This window comes from Siniperca chuatsi, linkage group LG12 (assembly GCF_020085105.1).
Source record: "Siniperca chuatsi isolate FFG_IHB_CAS linkage group LG12, ASM2008510v1, whole genome shotgun sequence".
NCBI lineage: Eukaryota > Metazoa > Chordata > Actinopteri > Centrarchiformes > Sinipercidae > Siniperca > Siniperca chuatsi.
Genome location: NC_058053.1, coordinates 28,978,333 through 28,995,443, shown reverse-complemented (window position 1 = coordinate 28,995,443; position 17,111 = coordinate 28,978,333). Strand labels below are relative to the sequence as shown.

At 48.9% G+C, this 17,111-nt stretch overlaps 1 protein-coding gene across 3 annotated transcripts in view; it reads left to right on the top strand.

Moving 5' to 3' along the window:
* The first annotated feature begins 14,192 nt into the window (after nucleotides 1-14,192).
* Nucleotides 14,193-17,111, top strand: part of tspearb (thrombospondin-type laminin G domain and EAR repeats b) — a 33,264-nt gene continuing 30,345 nt past the window's right edge. For 2 of the 3 annotated variants that reach the window (XM_044216175.1, XM_044216176.1), the window contains exon 1: nucleotides 14,193-15,194. The gene's annotated coding sequence lies outside the window, so the exon portion shown is untranslated. The remainder of the gene's footprint in view (nucleotides 15,195-17,111) is intronic. The other variant, XM_044216177.1, reaches the window with a different exon arrangement.

Below are 17,111 nucleotides of genomic sequence, written 5' to 3'. Positions count from 1 at the left end.
CAGCGTCCGGCTGCTCGCCCTGTGGTCAGCGCCCGGCTGCTCGCCATGTGGTCAGCGTCCGGCTGCTCGCCATGTGGTCAGCGCCCGGCTGCTCGCCATGTGGCCAGCGCCCGGCTGCTCGCCTGAGGTCAGCGCCGGCTGCTCGCCTGAGGTCAGCGTCCGGCTGCTCGCCCTGTGGTCAGCGCCCGGCTGCTCGCCCTGAGGTCAGCGTCCGGCTGCTCGCCATGTGGTCAGCGTCCGGCTGCTCGCCCTGAGGTCAGCGTCCGGCTGCTCGCCCTGTGGTCAGCGCCCGGCTGCTGCTCGCCCTGAGGTCAGCGTCCGGCTGCTCGCCCTGTGGTCAGCGCCCGGCTGCTCGCCCTGAGGTCAGCGCCCGGCTGCTCGCCCTGTGGTCAGCGCCCGGCTGCTCGCCCTGAGGTCAGCGCCTGGCTGCTCGCCCTGAGGTCAGCGTCCCGGCTGCTCGCCCTGTGGTCAGCGTCCGGCTGCTCGCCCTGTGGTCAGCGCCCGGCTGCTCGCCATGTGGTCAGCGCCCGGCTGCTCGCCATGTGGTCAGCGCCCGGCTGCTCGCCCTGAGGTCAGCGCCCGGCTGCTCGCCCTGAGGTCAGCGCCCGGCTGCTCGCCATGTGGTCAGCGCCCGGCTGCTCGCCATGTGGTCAGCGCCCGGCTGCTCGCCATGTGGTCAGCGCCCGGCTGCTCGCCATGTGGTCAGCGTCCGGCTGCTCGCCATGTGGTCAGCGTCTGTTAGAGCAGCGGCTCTAAAGCACAGCAGGAAGTCGCTGAATATTAATTATTGATCTTTTTTACAGCCTGTAAAACAATCGAGCAGCAAACGACCTGAACCGTCAGCAGTGTTACAGGATCTAACGTGAACATCGAAAGTGTTTCCGCAGTAACAGTCTGACTGGCTTCTTCTCCGTAGCAACAGCAGCTGAGCCTCATGGGTATTGTAGTATTTAGAGACGTCCATCATATTGAACTCATATGGCAGTTTACAGCGGAGGGAAAGCGTTCACTCTGAAGTTTGTAGAAATGTGGGAAAAAGAGGAGGAGGGGAGTGACAGCAGAGATGAGAGGAGCACCTGAGTCAGGTGACGTGTGATTACAGCAGCTTCCTGTCTGGACCTGCCTCTGACAACAGCACACACCATCAAAGAAACACCACCATTACTGTCAGAGAGCACAGACAGGCCATTAGTGCTGTTATTACCCGTGTGTGTGGTTACGAGACATTAGCCGCTGTAGTAAAGTACAAGGCGTGGACTCGCTGTTCGCCTTGTGTACGTTTTGTAAATAAAGATTCCTCAAAGATAAAAAGTTTCTCATCCAGACAACAGTTTGAACTCCGGATAAAAAGGTGGTTTTTAAAAGTATAAAGGATCGAAATAAAACGGCGTGAGGTTCTGGTCGGGCTACTCGTAAGAGTTTAATAGTCTTATTATAATGTTATGCTAACGTTAGCTAGCAAGCTAACTAACTTTGGAGCCCCCGTTATATCAAATTGTATTCTGACTATTTTCATTAATTCCCAAATACAAATTGAGTTGCTAACGAGCTAAATTCTGCAAGCTAAAGCGCTAACAAAATCTATTTGAAACATTAGCTTACTAGCTAACAAGCAACCAAGGTAAATCCTCTCGTTCCGATGTTTCAGATGGATATTAAGGAATCATTAATGTGTCATCTTACAACACAGAGCTGCACAATGAATGCAAGTTGTAGCCCCTTCATGCTACACACACAGAACATATACACAGATATTTAAAGGGGCAATACGTAAGATTTGGCCAGAATTTTAGTTTCAAACACTTAAAAGATGAACTAACCTGATCAATAGAAGAATTAACAGTTACGATGTTGCGTCAAAGACGTCTGTGTATTGTGTTGCAGAGATATAAACTGAAATTAGCATGCTAAGCTGCTAGCCCCGGCCCGTCCCGTGTTGTAATACCACTTGTGCTTCGAGAGGCGATAATGTGAAAGTAGTTCCAGCTGGGAGATGTGTGCGAGCGGCGAGTTCGCTACGTTACACAAACGCTTTTTTTAGTCTAATAAATAAACAAAATAAACAAGATGCCGTGGGCAGTGATCGCCCCGGGGTCCGCTGCACTTAATCCAATCCCTGCGCTTCCTTTTCCAATGTACAGAGAAAGGTACAGGACATGTTAGCTTAGCTTAGCACAAAGACTGGAAGCAGAGGGAAACTGCTAACTGCTTCAAAAGTTAACAAAGTAAAAACCTGAAGTCTTTTTTCAGCCGTAATATTCACAACAACCCACTGAGAACCCGGTGGGACTGCCAGGTATGATAGTCATGTTATCTGCAACGATGGGGCCAAGTTATGCTAACGTTAGCTAGCAAGCTAACTCATTTTGCAGCCACATATGTCAAATTGTATTCTAGCTGTACAAAACTATTTAAATCTAATAATCTGATCTGTGTAAACTCCTGCAACAGTAGCTGAAGCACATTAGCTCAAGAGTTAGCAGAGTTTATTGGACATAATGAGACATCACCAGCCGCAGTTTTTTTTTTTCCTGCCTAAATTTTTCTCGATTAATGAAAGCTAAATATATCTTCTCACCTCAGTCGTCATCACCAGGTATCCAGCACCTGGATGAGTGTCAGCCCGGCCCAGATGTGGCTGAAAATGATGTTTCGTTAATAACGTCGAGCTTCGGACTGTCGGTCGGACACGACGACACGGTGAAGGCGTCGCTTTGGGCTCTGGGTCGTCGTGACGCCGTTTCTCACCGTTTTCACCAGTTTTCCAAACCGATCGACGGATCGACGGAGAAAAGAATCGGCAGATGGATCCAGAATGAAAAGCATCATCAGCTGCAGTCCGATACAAACCGGTTCAACATGAGCTCCAGCTCCACCAGCTGCAGCAGCAACATCCTGCTTTACATTAATGCACGAGGAATAATAACCTGATGATAGAATATATAACAGCACAGCAGCCACAGGGACGCTGCACTGCTTTAATGCTTTAAGGGCTTTTTCCTGATCACACTGTCACACTTTCACTGCAGCAGAGTGTGTGTACAGAGTGTGTGTCAGTACTTTTACTGCAGTAACGGAGCTGAGTACTTCCTGCTCATTGCAACTCTGCAGCACTCGGTCCCTTTAGTGTCGGCACCTTGAATCAGTCTGGATTCTGGCGCTCCAGCCGGCAGCTGCGCCGACGGCATCAGGGTACAGTTCGACCCGTGTACGAGGCTTTTGTTATGGTTTTCTCACAGATCGCTCGCCTGCTGGCTGTAACAGAAAGCGGCTGTTTGGATGATTTTTCCCTCAGAAACACTTAGTGAGACCTTATCACGCTCAGCATCACACACCTGCTGACATTCCTCTGTTCACACACACACACACACACACACACACACACACACACACACACACACACACACACACACACACACACACACACACACACACACACACACACGCACGCACGCGTGTTTCCATCACTTCTGAGGACCCTGGACCCTAACACCAAGTCTTCGCCCTACCACTGAATGATCCACGTTATGGAGACTTGTGCTTTGTCCCCAAAAGGAAGGCGAGTCCCCACGTTGTGACTGTGTAAACAGATTTATGTCCCCACAACATGATAACACACACACACACACACACACACACACACTCGCTCTGGTTGTGTCTGGGTGTTTTCAGCTCTTATCGTTGATCCGCAGAAGAAACTTTAGTGTTCGGTTTCCGTCTCGGTTAACCGTCCTGTCTCAACACGTGAGGTATGATGTTGATTCGCAGCAGTGCCGTCTCCTTCAGCAGGTTATCGGCGGCACTGTCCACGCTTCACACTCCCGGGGCTCTCCGCCGCCCTGCCCACAGAGCACGGGAAGACGTCTGGTAAAGACCGTCTTCATCATCGAGCCTCGTGACTTACCGCCACACTCATCGCTGATATCTGACGATTCTGCGAAACCCAGAGTATCTGAAAGTGTCACACTTCATCTGTGACTTTGAGAAATATTTGGCTCTAGAGTCTCGGTGACGTAGTGGCTACTCACAGGGCTAACCGCTAACAGGTTAGCCATCTGGGCTAGCGCAAGTCAGTCACAATATCTTTCTGAGCTTCTCGCCGACATTTTGTTCACTAAAAAGTTATTGAGGTGGGAAAAATGAAGCTGTTCAAGCTAACGAGTTAGCTTGCTAGTTTGTTAGCTCGGTTGCTAACGTGACACAGTGTATTTAAGCGCTGCATCGCTGTATAAACCAGGTCTCTGTTGTGGAGCAGTTTATACTCTGAGCTTCAATGAAAATAAATTAAACTCGATGTGAAACATTTCATTTTTATCCTGAGTGAATCCAGTCACGGCGATCAGAATCAGAAATACTTTATTGATCCCTGAAGGGAAACTCTTTGTTACAGCAGCTCGCCTTTACGTGAGTGCACACAGGAGAAAGTACTAGCAAACACTATGATACACTATAATACAGGTCAGAAAATAAATGAAGTACCAGGTGGGTTTACCGGTTGATGATGATAATACAGTATAATAATACAATGTAATAATATAAGTAATAAGCAGAGGTGCATGTACTGTTGAGTTCAGTGCAGCTTATTGAGATTATTAAGATGTTGTACAGCAGTAATGGAGGTAAATAATATCAATATCAATAAATAGGAAAAAGCTAAATATTGCACAATTATTTCAGGTATGGCAGAGATGTTAATGATCAATGTCCAGTTTAGTGACTTCGGGTCATTCAGACTGACGCTCAGATTTCACTGGAATAAACTGAATTTGCCCCGAAAGTTTACTGTTTAAACTGCTGGTGTGATCCGGCCTTTATGTCCATGACTGCCAACATTTTTTAAATGTTTTTTCTACTGTACCTGCACATAGCGACTAAAGTACGGCTAAGATTGGGTAAAATAATAATAATAATAATAATAAAGGTGAACATTAATTGCTGGATGGACGTCGGAGGGATGCTGCGACTTCGAGTGCCATTTTCCTGCAGACGTTCGACAACACGTTGTTCTCTGGAGTTTGTTACAGAGCGAGACTGAGGCCTCGGAGAAAACTGAGATGAAGAGGAAGCAGATGAACTCAGAGTTCAGTCGGGTTCAGACTGACTCACGAAACCTCTGATCATTTAAACTGCTGTCAGTCAATAAATCTGTCTAAATCTCTGCCACGCCCTCCACTCACACATCACTGTTAACTCTTTACGAGGTGACAAAAACATTAAATCATTCTGTGTGTTTTCAGTGTTATTTCAGCATTACCAAGTTTAAAATCTGCTTCACCAAAGTCATAAAACAGGGATTATGAAATGTACAAAACGTTCATTGGAAAACTTTGAATTTAAGAAGCTTTTTAAAAGACAAGAAATAATAACAAAAAACCGATATACATGTAAAGAAATTGAAGCCTCATCAGTTGCCGTCAGCTCTGCGAGGCTGGTGGCTTGATGTTTGCTCAGACATGAAAAGCCAGATCAGCTCTCATGTGAAGTGTGTGGATCCAGCAGAGAGCAGCTAAAGCCCAAATAATCCAGGTTTAGATCTGAACCTGGATCCAGTCCAGCAGGCAGAGACACGAATGAACCCAGTGCCATCTTTTCTCTGAGGATTTGAATCATTTAACCTGAGCAGCAAGTAGTTTGTTACTGAGGCTTAAAAACAGCCAATGTTTATAAAGTCATATTTAATCATTAATAAAAGTTACACAGTGTTTAACTTTAGCAAAATATAACAAGAATCAGAATCCTGTGCTCCCAAAGTGAAAGTTAAAGATGCACTTATTACATTATTTCACAGCGTCCACAGGTCACTAAATGCCCACTCAGCTCTCCGTCGACGGTTGAGGCCGTGTTGAGTTTGCGGACACAGTCAGTACGTAGGATATTTGGGGCTCTATATGAGACCAAAGGTCCAGTCAAAACCAACACCGTCCAGTTTTATTGAGACCTGGTTTACACTAAAGACTGTGTATAAAGATGACTGCAATGAAGCCAAAACGTCCCGGATACGGGAGCAGCCATCTTTGCTCTGGTGACGTCATTTGGAGCCTGCGCAGTAGCGATCGGGGGTGGAACTGCGGTGTCGAGGTCCCGCCCTCACACACCAGGCCAATCGCGAGCACAGCTCAGCTGTCAATCATGACGTGAAACCCCCTTTTTATAGCATCAAATAACGAATTAGAACCAAACTTATCAGAAAAACGAACACTTGAACAAACATCAGCGCGATCAGAACGACCTAAACTGGCAGAAGCCATCAAACATTTATTTGACGTCCCATCCGCTCACATGGAGGGGGCGGGGCATATGACCTGTACTGCAGCCCGCCACCAGGGGGCGGTCCAGATGTTCTAGCTTCACTTTTGGGGAGCTGACATGTCGTCCATCTTTATATAGAGTCTATGGTTTACACACAGGAGACAGGAGGACATCATACTGAAACAGCTTATAATAAACTGTGGAGGCTTATGTCACGTTAGCAATCGAGCTAACAAACTAGCTAGCTTGTTAGCTTCGAGAGCTTTATTTTTCCTTCTTTAGTAACTCTTTATTGAATGAAATGATTAAAAGTCAAAGGTACAAGAAGCCTGTGGACATACAAACTGAAGGAGAGAAGTCAACTACGACTTCCATGTTGCATTTCACTAACAAACAGCCAATCACAGAGCTTCACATTAATGGTGATCTGAAGCTAAAGATAACCCTGTTGATAAAATTGAGTTTGTTTTTGACAAAGGTAGGCTAGCTGTTTCCTCCTGTTTCCACTCTTTATGCTAAGCTAAACTAAGCTAACCACTTCCTGACTCCAGCTCGGTACTTATAGCAGAACGACAACTCAAAACAGTACAATTAAGTTTTTGATCCATCACTGAGACTGATGGATCAACAAACAGGTGACTACAGGTAAGCTCTGTGATGTTCATAGACTCACCTGTGCAGTGTGTGTTGTGTGTGTGTGTTGAGTCTCAGGTGTGTCAGCATGTGAGGAGAAGGAGGACGGGTCAGACAGGTAGGAGGCGGAGCTCCGGTTCACCTGGGGAATTCCTCTGTACACATCAACACACCTGAGGGAGAGACGCAGAGATACAGACCAGAGATCAGTCACTTCTTCTCTTTATCTCTCTCTTCCATCTCTTTTCATCTTTCTTCTTCTGTTTAGTCGCTCAGTTCAGACTTCAGATCAGATGTTTCCTCCAACACGTGAAACTTCTGTTGGTCTGTAACATTAAAACTGTCATCAAATAAACCAACAGAAACGGAAAGAAGCAGCAGCAGAATCAGCCACTTCAGTATAAATGATGCTTTTATTATTGTGTTAATATTCCCAGACTGCTTGGGTTTGCAAGAAAACACAAGTTCATAAACAAACAGAACCAGAATCAGATTTTAATCATTTTTACAAAATTCATAAGTCACTGATATGCTGTATAATTCATTAGACATCAGAGTAAATACTAATTAAATTACACATCTTGTCTTCTTTTCAAGCTTTTAAACAGCCACTCCAGTGTCAGGGACCCTCTGGTCCTAATAATTTGATTAATTACAGGGCTGAGGTTCTCTCTCTGGGCTGAGGTTCTCTCTCTCTGGGCTGAGGTTCTCTCTCTGGGCTGAGGTTCTCTCTCTCTGTGCTGAGGTTCTCTCTCTGGGCTGAGGTTCTCTCTCTGGGCTGAGGTTCTCTCTCTCTGGGCTGAGGTTCTCTCTCTGGGCTGAGGTTCTCTCTCTCTGTGCTGTGGTTCTCTCTCTGGGCTGAGGTTCTCTCTCTGGGCTCTGGGCTGAGGTTCTCTCTCTGGGATCTGGTTCTCTCTGGGCTGGTTCTCTCTCTGGGCTGAGGTTCTCTTTTTGGGCTGTGGTTTTTCTCTGGGCTGGTTCTCTCTGGGCTGAGGTTCTCTCTCTGGGCTGGTTCTCTCTGGGCTGAGGTTCTCTCTCAGGGCTCTGGGCTGAGGTTCTCTCTCTGGGATCTGGTTCTCTCTCTGGACTGGTTCTCTCTCTGGGCTGGTTCTCTCTCTGGGCTGTGGTTCTCTCTCTGGGCTGAGGTTCTCTCTCGGAGCTGGTTCTCTCTCTGGGCTGTGGTTCTCTCTCTGGGCTGAGGTTCTCTCTCTGGGTTGAGGTTCTCTCCCTGGGCTGTGGTTCTCTCTCTGGGCTGAGGTTCTCTCTCGGGGCTGTGGTTCTCTCTTTGGGCTGAGGTTCTCTCTCTGGGCTGTGGTTCTCTCTCTGGGCTGAGGTTCTCTCTGGGCTGAGGTTCTCTCTCTGGGCTGGTTCTCTCTCTGGGCTGAGGTTCTCTCTCTGGGCTGTGGTTCTCTCTCTGGGCTGAGGTTCTCTCTGGGCTATGGTTCTCTCTGGGCTGAGGTTCTCTCTCTGGGCTGTGGTTCTCTCTGGGCTGAGGTTCTCTCTCTGGGCTGTGGTTCTCTCTCAGGGCTGTGGTTCTCTCTCTGGGCTGAGGTTCTCTCTCTGGGCTAGTTCTCTCTCTGGGCTGAGGTTCTCTTTTTGGGCTGTGGTTTTTCTCTGGGCTGAGGTTCTCTCTCTGGGATGTAATTCTCTCTCTGGGCTGAGGTTCTCTCTCTGGGCTGAGGTTCTCTCTCTGGGATGTAATTCTCTCTCTGGGCTGAGGTTCTCTCTCAGGGCTCTGGGCTGAGGTTCTCTCTCTGGGATCTGATTCTCTCTCTGGACTGGTTCTCTCTCTGGGCTGTGGTTCTCTCTCTGGGCTGGTTCTCTCTCTGGGCTGTGGTTCTCTCTCTGGGCTGAGGTTCTCTCTCGGAGCTGGTTCTCTCTCTGGGCTGAGGTTCTCTCTCTGGGTTGAGGTTCTCTCCCTGGGCTGTGGTTCTCTCTGGGCTGGTTCTCTCTGGGTTGAGGTTCTCTCTCTGGGTTGAGGTTCTCTCCCTGGGCTGTGGTTCTCTCTGGGCGGGTTCTCTCTGGGTTGAGGTTCTCTCCCTGGGCTGTGGTTCTCTCTCTGGGCTGTGGTTCTTTCTGGGCTGAGGTTCTCTCTCTGGGCTGTGGTTCTCTCCCTGGGCTGTGGTTCTCTCTGGGCTGGTTCTCTCTGGGCTGTGGTTCTCTCTGGGCTGGTTCTCTCTGGGCTGAGGTTCTCTCTCTGGGCTGTGGTTCTCTCTCTGGGCTGAGGTTCTCTCTGGGCTATGGTTCTCTCTGGGCTGAGGTTCTCTCTCTGGGCTGTGGTTCTCTCTGGGCTGAGGTTCTCTCTCTGGGCTGAGGTTCTCTCTCTGGGCTGTGGTTCTCTCTGGGCTGAGGTTCTCTCTGGGCTGGTTCTCTCTGGGCTGTGGTTCTCTCTCTGGGCTGAGGTTCTCTCTCTGGGCTGTGGTTCTCTCTGTGGGCTGTGGTTCTCTCTGGGCTGTGGTTCTCTCTCTGGGCTGTGGTTCTCTCTGGGCTGGTTCTCTCTGGGCTGAGGTTCTCTCTCTCTGGCTGTGGTTCTCTCTCTGGGCTGTGGTTCTTTCTGGGCTGAGGTTCTCTCTCTGGGCTGTGGTTCTCTCACTGGGCTGTGGTTCTCTCTGGGCTGGTTCTCTCTGGGCTGAGGTTCTCTCTCTGGGCTGTGGTTCTCTCTCTGGGCTGTGGTTCTCTCTGGGCTGTGGTTCTCTCTCTGGGCTGTGGTTCTCTCTGGGCTGTGGTTCTCTCTGGGCTGTGGTTCTCTCTCTGGGCTGTGGTTCTCTCTGGGCTGTGGTTCTCTCTGGGCTGTGGTTCTCTCTCTGGGCTGTGGTTCTCTCTGGGCTGTGGTTCTCTCTCTGGGCTGAGGTTCTCTCTGGGCTGGTTCTCTCTGGGCTGTGGTTCTCTCTGGGCTGTGGTTCTCTCTGGGCTGAGGTTCTCTCTCTGGGCTGTGGTTCTCTCTGGGCTGTGGTTCTCTCTCTGGGCTGTGGTTCTCTCTGGGCTGTGGTTCTCTCTGGGCTGTGGTTCTCTCTCTGGGCTGAGGTTCTCTCTGGGCTGGTTCTCTCTGGGCTGTGGTTCTCTCTGGGCTGGTTCTCTCTCTGGGCTGTGGTTCTCTCTGGGCTGGTTCTCTCTCTGGGCTGTGGTTCTCTCTGGGCTGAGGTTCTCTCTGGGCTGGTTCTCTCTGGGCTGTGGTTCTCTCTGGGCTGTGGTTCTCTCTGGGCTGAGGTTCTCTCTCTGGGCTGTGGTTCTCTCTCTGGGCTGGTTCTCTCTGGGCTGGTTCTCTCTGGGCTGTGGTTCTCTCTCTGGGCTGGTTCTCTCTGGGCTGAGGTTCTCTCTCTGGGCTGGTTCTCTCTGGGCTGAGGTTCTCTCTCAGGGCTCTGGGCTGAGGTTCTCTCTCTGGGATCTGGTTCTCTCTCTGGACTGGTTCTCTCTCTGGGCTGGTTCTCTCTCTGGGCTGTGGTTCTCTCTCTGGGCTGAGGTTCTCTCTCGGAGCTGGTTCTCTCTCTGGGCTGTGGTTCTCTCTCTGGGCTGAGGTTCTCTCTGGGTTGAGGTTCTCTCCTGGGCTGTGGTTCTCTCTCTGGGCTGAGGTTCTCTCTCGGGGCTGTGGTTCTCTCTTTGGGCTGAGGTTCTCTCTCTGGGCTGTGGTTCTCTCTCTGGGCTGTGGTTCTCTCTGGGCTGAGGTTCTCTCTCTGGGCTGGTTCTCTCTCTGGGCTGAGGTTCTCTCTCTGGGCTGTGGTTCTCTCTCTGGGCTGAGGTTCTCTCTGGGCTATGGTTCTCTCTGGGCTGAGGTTCTCTCTCTGGGCTGTGGTTCTCTCTGGGCTGAGGTTCTCTCTCTGGGCTGTGGTTCTCTCTCAGGGCTGTGGTTCTCTCTCTGGGCTGAGGTTCTCTCTCTGGGCTAGTTCTCTCTCTGGGCTGAGGTTCTCTTTTTGGGCTGTGGTTTTTCTCTGGGCTGAGGTTCTCTCTCTGGGATGTAATTCTCTCTCTGGGCTGAGGTTCTCTCTGGGCTGAGGTTCTCTCTCTGGGATGTAATTCTCTCTCTGGGCTGAGGTTCTCTCTCAGGGCTCTGGGCTGAGGTTCTCTCTCTGGGATCTGATTCTCTCTCTGGACTGGTTCTCTCTCTGGGCTGTGGTTCTCTCTCTGGGCTGGTTCTCTCTCTGGGCTGTGGTTCTCTCTCTGGGCTGAGGTTCTCTCTCTCGGAGCTGGTTCTCTCTCTGGGCTGAGGTTCTCTCTCTGGGTTGAGGTTCTCTCCTGGGCTGTGGTTCTCTCTGGGCTGGTTCTCTCTGGGTTGAGGTTCTCTCTCTCTGGGTTGAGGTTCTCCCTGGGCTGTGGTTCTCTCTGGGCGGGTTCTCTCTGGGTTGAGGTTCTCTCCCTGGGCTGTGGTTCTCTCTCTGGGCTGTGGTTCTTTCTGGGCTGAGGTTCTCTCTCTGGGCTGTGGTTCTCTCCCTGGGCTGTGGTTCTCTCTGGGCTGGTTCTCTCTGGGCTGTGGTTCTCTCTGGGCTGGTTCTCTCTGGGCTGAGGTTCTCTCTCTGGGCTGTGGTTCTCTCTCTGGGCTGAGGTTCTCTCTGGGCTATGGTTCTCTCTGGGCTGAGGTTCTCTCTCTGGGCTGTGGTTCTCTCTGGGCTGAGGTTCTCTCTCTGGGCTGAGGTTCTCTCTCTGGGCTGTGGTTCTCTCTGGGCTGAGGTTCTCTCTGGGCTGGTTCTCTCTGGGCTGTGGTTCTCTCTCTGGGCTGAGGTTCTCTCTCTGGGCTGTGGTTCTCTCTGTGGGCTGTGGTTCTCTCTGGGCTGTGGTTCTCTCTCTGGGCTGTGGTTCTCTCTGGGCTGGTTCTCTCTGGGCTGAGGTTCTCTCTCTGGGCTGTGGTTCTCTCTCTGGGCTGTGGTTCTTTCTGGGCTGAGGTTCTCTCTCTGGGCTGTGGTTCTCTCCCTGGGCTGTGGTTCTCTCTGGGCTGGTTCTCTCTGGGCTGAGGTTCTCTCTCTGGGCTGTGGTTCTCTCTCTGGGCTGTGGTTCTCTCTGGGCTGTGGTTCTCTCTGGGCTGTGGTTCTCTCTGGGCTGTGGTTCTCTCTGGGCTGTGGTTCTCTCTCTGGGCTGTGGTTCTCTCTGGGCTGTGGTTCTCTCTGGGCTGTGGTTCTCTCTCTGGGCTGTGGTTCTCTCTGGGCTGTGGTTCTCTCTGGGCTGAGGTTCTCTCTGGGCTGGTTCTCTCTGGGCTGTGGTTCTCTCTGGGCTGTGGTTCTCTCTGGGCTGAGGTTCTCTCTCTGGGCTGTGGTTCTCTCTGGGCTGTGGTTCTCTCTCTGGGCTGTGGTTCTCTCTGGGCTGTGGTTCTCTCTGGGCTGTGGTTCTCTCTCTGGGCTGAGGTTCTCTCTGGGCTGGTTCTCTCTGGGCTGTGGTTCTCTCTGGGCTGGTTCTCTCTCTGGGCTGTGGTTCTCTCTGGGCTGGTTCTCTCTCTGGGCTGTGGTTCTCTCTGGGCTGAGGTTCTCTCTGGGCTGGTTCTCTCTGGGCTGTGGTTCTCTCTGGGCTGTGGTTCTCTCTGGGCTGAGGTTCTCTCTCTGGGCTGTGGTTCTCTCTCTGGGCTGGTTCTCTCTGGGCTGGTTCTCTCTGGGCTGTGGTTCTCTCTGGGCTGTGGTTCTCTCTGGGCTGGTTCTCCCTGGGCTGTGGTTCTCTCTCTGGGCTGGTTCTCTCTGGGCTGTGGTTCTCTCTGGGCTGGTTCTCTCTGGGCTGTGGTTCTCTCTGGGCTGGTTCTCTCTGGGCTGAGGTTCTCTCTGGGCTGTGGTTCTCTCTCTGGGCTGTGGTTCTCTCTGGGCTGGTTCTCTCTGGGCTGTGGTTCTCTCTCTGGGCTGTGGTTCTCTCTGGGCTGGTTCTCTCTGGGCTGTGGTTCTCTCTCTGGGCTGTGGTTCTCTCTGGGCTGAGGTTCTCTCTCTGGGCTGTGGTTCTCTCTCTGGGCTGGTTCTCTCTGGGCTGGTTCTCTCTGGGCTGTGGTTCTCTCTGGGCTGTGGTTCTCTCTGGGCTGGTTCTCTCTGGGCTGGTTCTCTCTGGGCTGGTTCTCCCTGGGCTGTGGTTCTCTCTCTGGGCTGGTTCTCTCTGGGCTGAGGTTCTCTCTCTGGGCTGTGGTTCTCTCTCTGGGCTGGTTCTCTCTGGGCTGGTTCTCTCTGGGCTGTGGTTCTCTCTGGGCTGTGGTTCTCTCTGGGCTGGTTCTCTCTCTGGGCTGTGGTTCTCTCTGGGCTGGTTCTCTCTGGGCTGTGGTTCTCTCTCTGGGCTGTGGTTCTCTCTGGGCTGGTTCTCTCTGGGCTGTGGTTCTCTCTCTGGGCTGTGGTTCTCTCTGGGCTGAGGTTCTCTCTCTGGGCTGTGGTTCTCTCTCTGGGCTGGTTCTCTCTGGGCTGGTTCTCTCTGGGCTGAGGTTCTCTCTGGGCTGTGGTTCTCTCTCTGGGCTGTGGTTCTCTCTGGGCTGGTTCTCTCTGGGCTGTGGTTCTCTCTCTGGGCTGTGGTTCTCTCTGGGCTGGTTCTCTCTGGGCTGTGGTTCTCTCTCTGGGCTGTGGTTCTCTCTCTGGGCTGTGGTTCTCTCTCTGGGCTGTGGTTCTCTCTCTGGGCTGTGGTTCTCTCTCTCTCTGGCTGGTTCTCTCTGGGCTGGTTCTCTCTGGGCTGTGGTTCTCTCTGGGCTGTGGTTCTCTCTGGGCTGGTTCTCTCTCTGGGCTGTGGTTCTCTCTGGGCTGGTTCTCTCTGGGCTGTGGTTCTCTCTCTGGGCTGTGGTTCTCTCTGGGCTGGTTCTCTCTCTGGGCTGTGGTTCTCTCTGGGCTGGTTCTCTCTGGGCTGAGGTTCTCTCTGGGCTGGTTCTCTCTGGGCTGAGGTTCTCTCTGGGCTGAGGTTCTCTCTGGGCTGAGGTTCTCTCTCTGGGCTGTAGGTGATAAACAGACAACAGCTTCTGTTAAATAAATCTTTAACAGGAGAAGACGGTGAAAACGGCCAACTTTCCACAGATGACTCTCAGCACATTTAATCACAATCCAACAGTTGCTGAGATGTTTCAGTCGGGGCCGACGTGGTGGACAGACAGACATTAGCAGTCTGTATAGTATTACGTATATATGTATTCTGAAAAGTGAATAAATGAGTTAAAAGTACAGAAAATGTTTACATATTATTCTGTGTCAGTGATATTTTTGTGATTATTTTGTCTTCACATTGTTTGTCTTCAGGTGGATCAAAGTTTTTTTAGAGTTAAAGAGGAGGCCACTCCCTCTCTCTCTTCAGCTCCTCCCAGTCTGCAGGCTCGGCTCACCTGCAGGTAAACGCTCTCTCTCTCTCCTCTGAGTCTCACCTGAACCTGAACATCACATCCAGTCAGTGTGCAGGCAGCAGCTCTGCCAGACGTCTCTGAAGTCAACTAACAGCAGACAGAACAGAGCTGAAGGAAACTTCTGAAGCTTTTTAAACCTCTTTGAAGATTTTCATCTGCTTTTTAAAAACAGACAAACGAGTAAATGTAAAGAAGGACGACCTGTGGACTTCTTCCAAATCAGTTTTTGTCCTGGACATTTCTTTTCCTTTCCTCAAAATGTCCAGGAAGATTTAAAAAGGAAGAAAAATATAAGTTAGTTATAAGGAAGAAAGGTTGACGACAGGTGGACGTCTGCATCAACCCCGAAGACAGATGGACAACCGAGATGACCTTTTTAAGATCTTTGTACTTTGATTTTGAAGACAAGAAAGGTTTGAAGAGAATTACAAGTTTGAAATGGGAAAGGTGGACTTGTCCTGGTTTCTGGTGTCTCGATGTTTTTAAGAACAAAAGTTTGAATGTCCAGAACGTTTAAAGAAAAAGACAGTTGAGACAACTTCTCTGAGATTGTTTTATTTTGGTTACCGGAAAGTAAAAAAAACATTCGAGGGAGTTTAAGAAATTTATACTGGATCATTTTGAAGAGAGACGAATAAATGTCCAAGAAAAAGACGTGAAGGAAAAAGACCTGGACAACTTCTCTGAGTAGTGAAAGAGGAGTTTGTGAAACCCTCGACGACCTCTGGAACATTTCATCTGGACTGTTTCAAAGAGTCCAAGACGATTTCAGAAAGAGGACAAAGTTTATCCACAAGGACGGAAGAAAGACGTCTTCTAGAAGGCGTCTTCGAGGTGTTTCAGTAGAAGAGGAAAGAAAATGTCTTGAGGAAACTTAAAAACAATCTGACAACTTTTCCTTTTCTCTCCAACCGAAGCTCTTCCTTCAGAGACGTCTTCGTGCTGACGTAGGACCGTCCTGAATGTTTGGAGATCCGTTTTGAACCACAGACTGATCCAGGATCAGAACCGAGCCCGCTGGATTAACCTCTGACCTCTGACCCAGGTTTGATTTTTCATTTTTAGCAAAAAACTAAATGAGTACATTTGCTTCACGATGAACTTGCCAAAAGAGCTTTTGATGGTTTCACTAAATAAATTGACAACCTTTGTTACATATAATTCCCCATCTCCCTCTCTCTCTCCTCATTCCCCGTCATCGCTCTACTTTTAACTATATGATAAAGTCAGAAAATGCCTGGAAAATTATTTAAAAATGAACAAACTCACCACTCAGTTAAATTCTGAAAACACTGAGATTCTTGTGATCGGCCCAGAAGAGCTGTATGATTCCAGCCTTTTTTATTCCAGCCTGTTAATAACTATATCAGCAGTTGGTTTCAGTCCTGTTTTTATCATCTCAAAACTATCTCCAAGATTCGAGCAGTTTTAAGTGTTAAAGATGCTCAAATCTTGTTATAAATGTCTTTGTTTCCTCTCGATTGGACGACTGCAGTCGCTCTTTAACAGGTGAAACCAGAAATCACTCAACAAAATACAGCTGCTGTTAGACTTTTCACTAAAACCTGAACAGATGACTGATAGTCAGGATCATTGCGTGGCTACTGTTTGTTTTAGGAAGATTTTATTGATTACTCTTAAGGCTCCAGATTATTTACTCTCACCTGAAGAAACACCTGAAGTCTTCAGACAAGAACCTGCTGGCTGTTCCTGAGTCAGATTTAAGACTAGAGGGGATCAGGTCTCTGCTGTCAGGACTCGATCAGCCCTGAGGAGCTCAGACTCACTAAATCACTTCTTAACACTCATTTTCATCAGTTAGCCTAAAATACATTTTTATGTCTTGACATCTTATTAAGAAGTTTTATACGCAGCACATTTTAGAGCTTATCTGATGTCTTTCACTGGTTTCCGTCTTTGTTTTTATTGTTTGTTGTGTGTGAAGCACTTTGTAACATTGGTTTTGAAAAGTGCAATACAAATACACTTTATTGTTATAATTATTGTTAAAGTTACCTAAAGCATGTATAAAAACAGCTCTCATGAATGCAGTTTGTAGCCTTTTTAGTTTCTCAAACCTTCTTTATCTTTATAGCTGTGATGTCCTCTGGTCTCAGGTTGACGTCCTCACTAAACTGTCTGTAAACAGAGTCCTCTGATTGTCCAGCTGCCAAACTGTTGATACACTCACCTGAGTCTCCTTCAGCTACTACTGTCAGATCTCAGCAGTCAGCTTTACTGGCAGCAGTAACTGGTTTACACCCTGGGTTTTGCCTCTCAGGCAACAAACACGTTCCTACCTTCAGTGGTGGAAGAAGTACTCAAATCTTTTAAGTCCTACATTCAAGATTTCACTTAAGTAAAAGTATTAACAGCAAAATGTTCTGAACGTATCAAAGTATTTGTCAGGCACTTCCTTTCAGAGAGTTACCGTATATTATCATATAAGTCATGTTATTGGAATATTATTACTGATACTTTAACACGTAAGCAGCATTTTAATGTTACAGCTGGTGGAGGTGGAGCACATTTTAAGTACTTTATACACTGTTGGATAGTTTAATCTGTAGCACAGTATCATATTTTATAAACTGATGATGTTTCGTTTGTAAAATCTTAATCTGCGAAGTAATTAAAGCCATCAGATAAATGTAGTTCAGTAAAAAGTACAATATTTACCCTCTGAGCTGGACTGGAGTAGAAGTATAAAGTAGCATAAAACTGAAATACTCAAGTAAGGTAAAAGTACCTCAAAATTGTACTTAAGTGCAGTACTTGAGTAAATGTACTTAGTTACTTTCCACCACTGACTACCATATTGGTGAGGGTTGTTGGGGTTGTATACAGCCTGAGAAGAAGACCTGCAGACGCAACTCAGGGCTGAAAAAATGACTTCCATCTCCTCTGCATGTCTTTGAGTAAAACCATAATTTAATCTGTGTTTTTATTTACAATTAATATT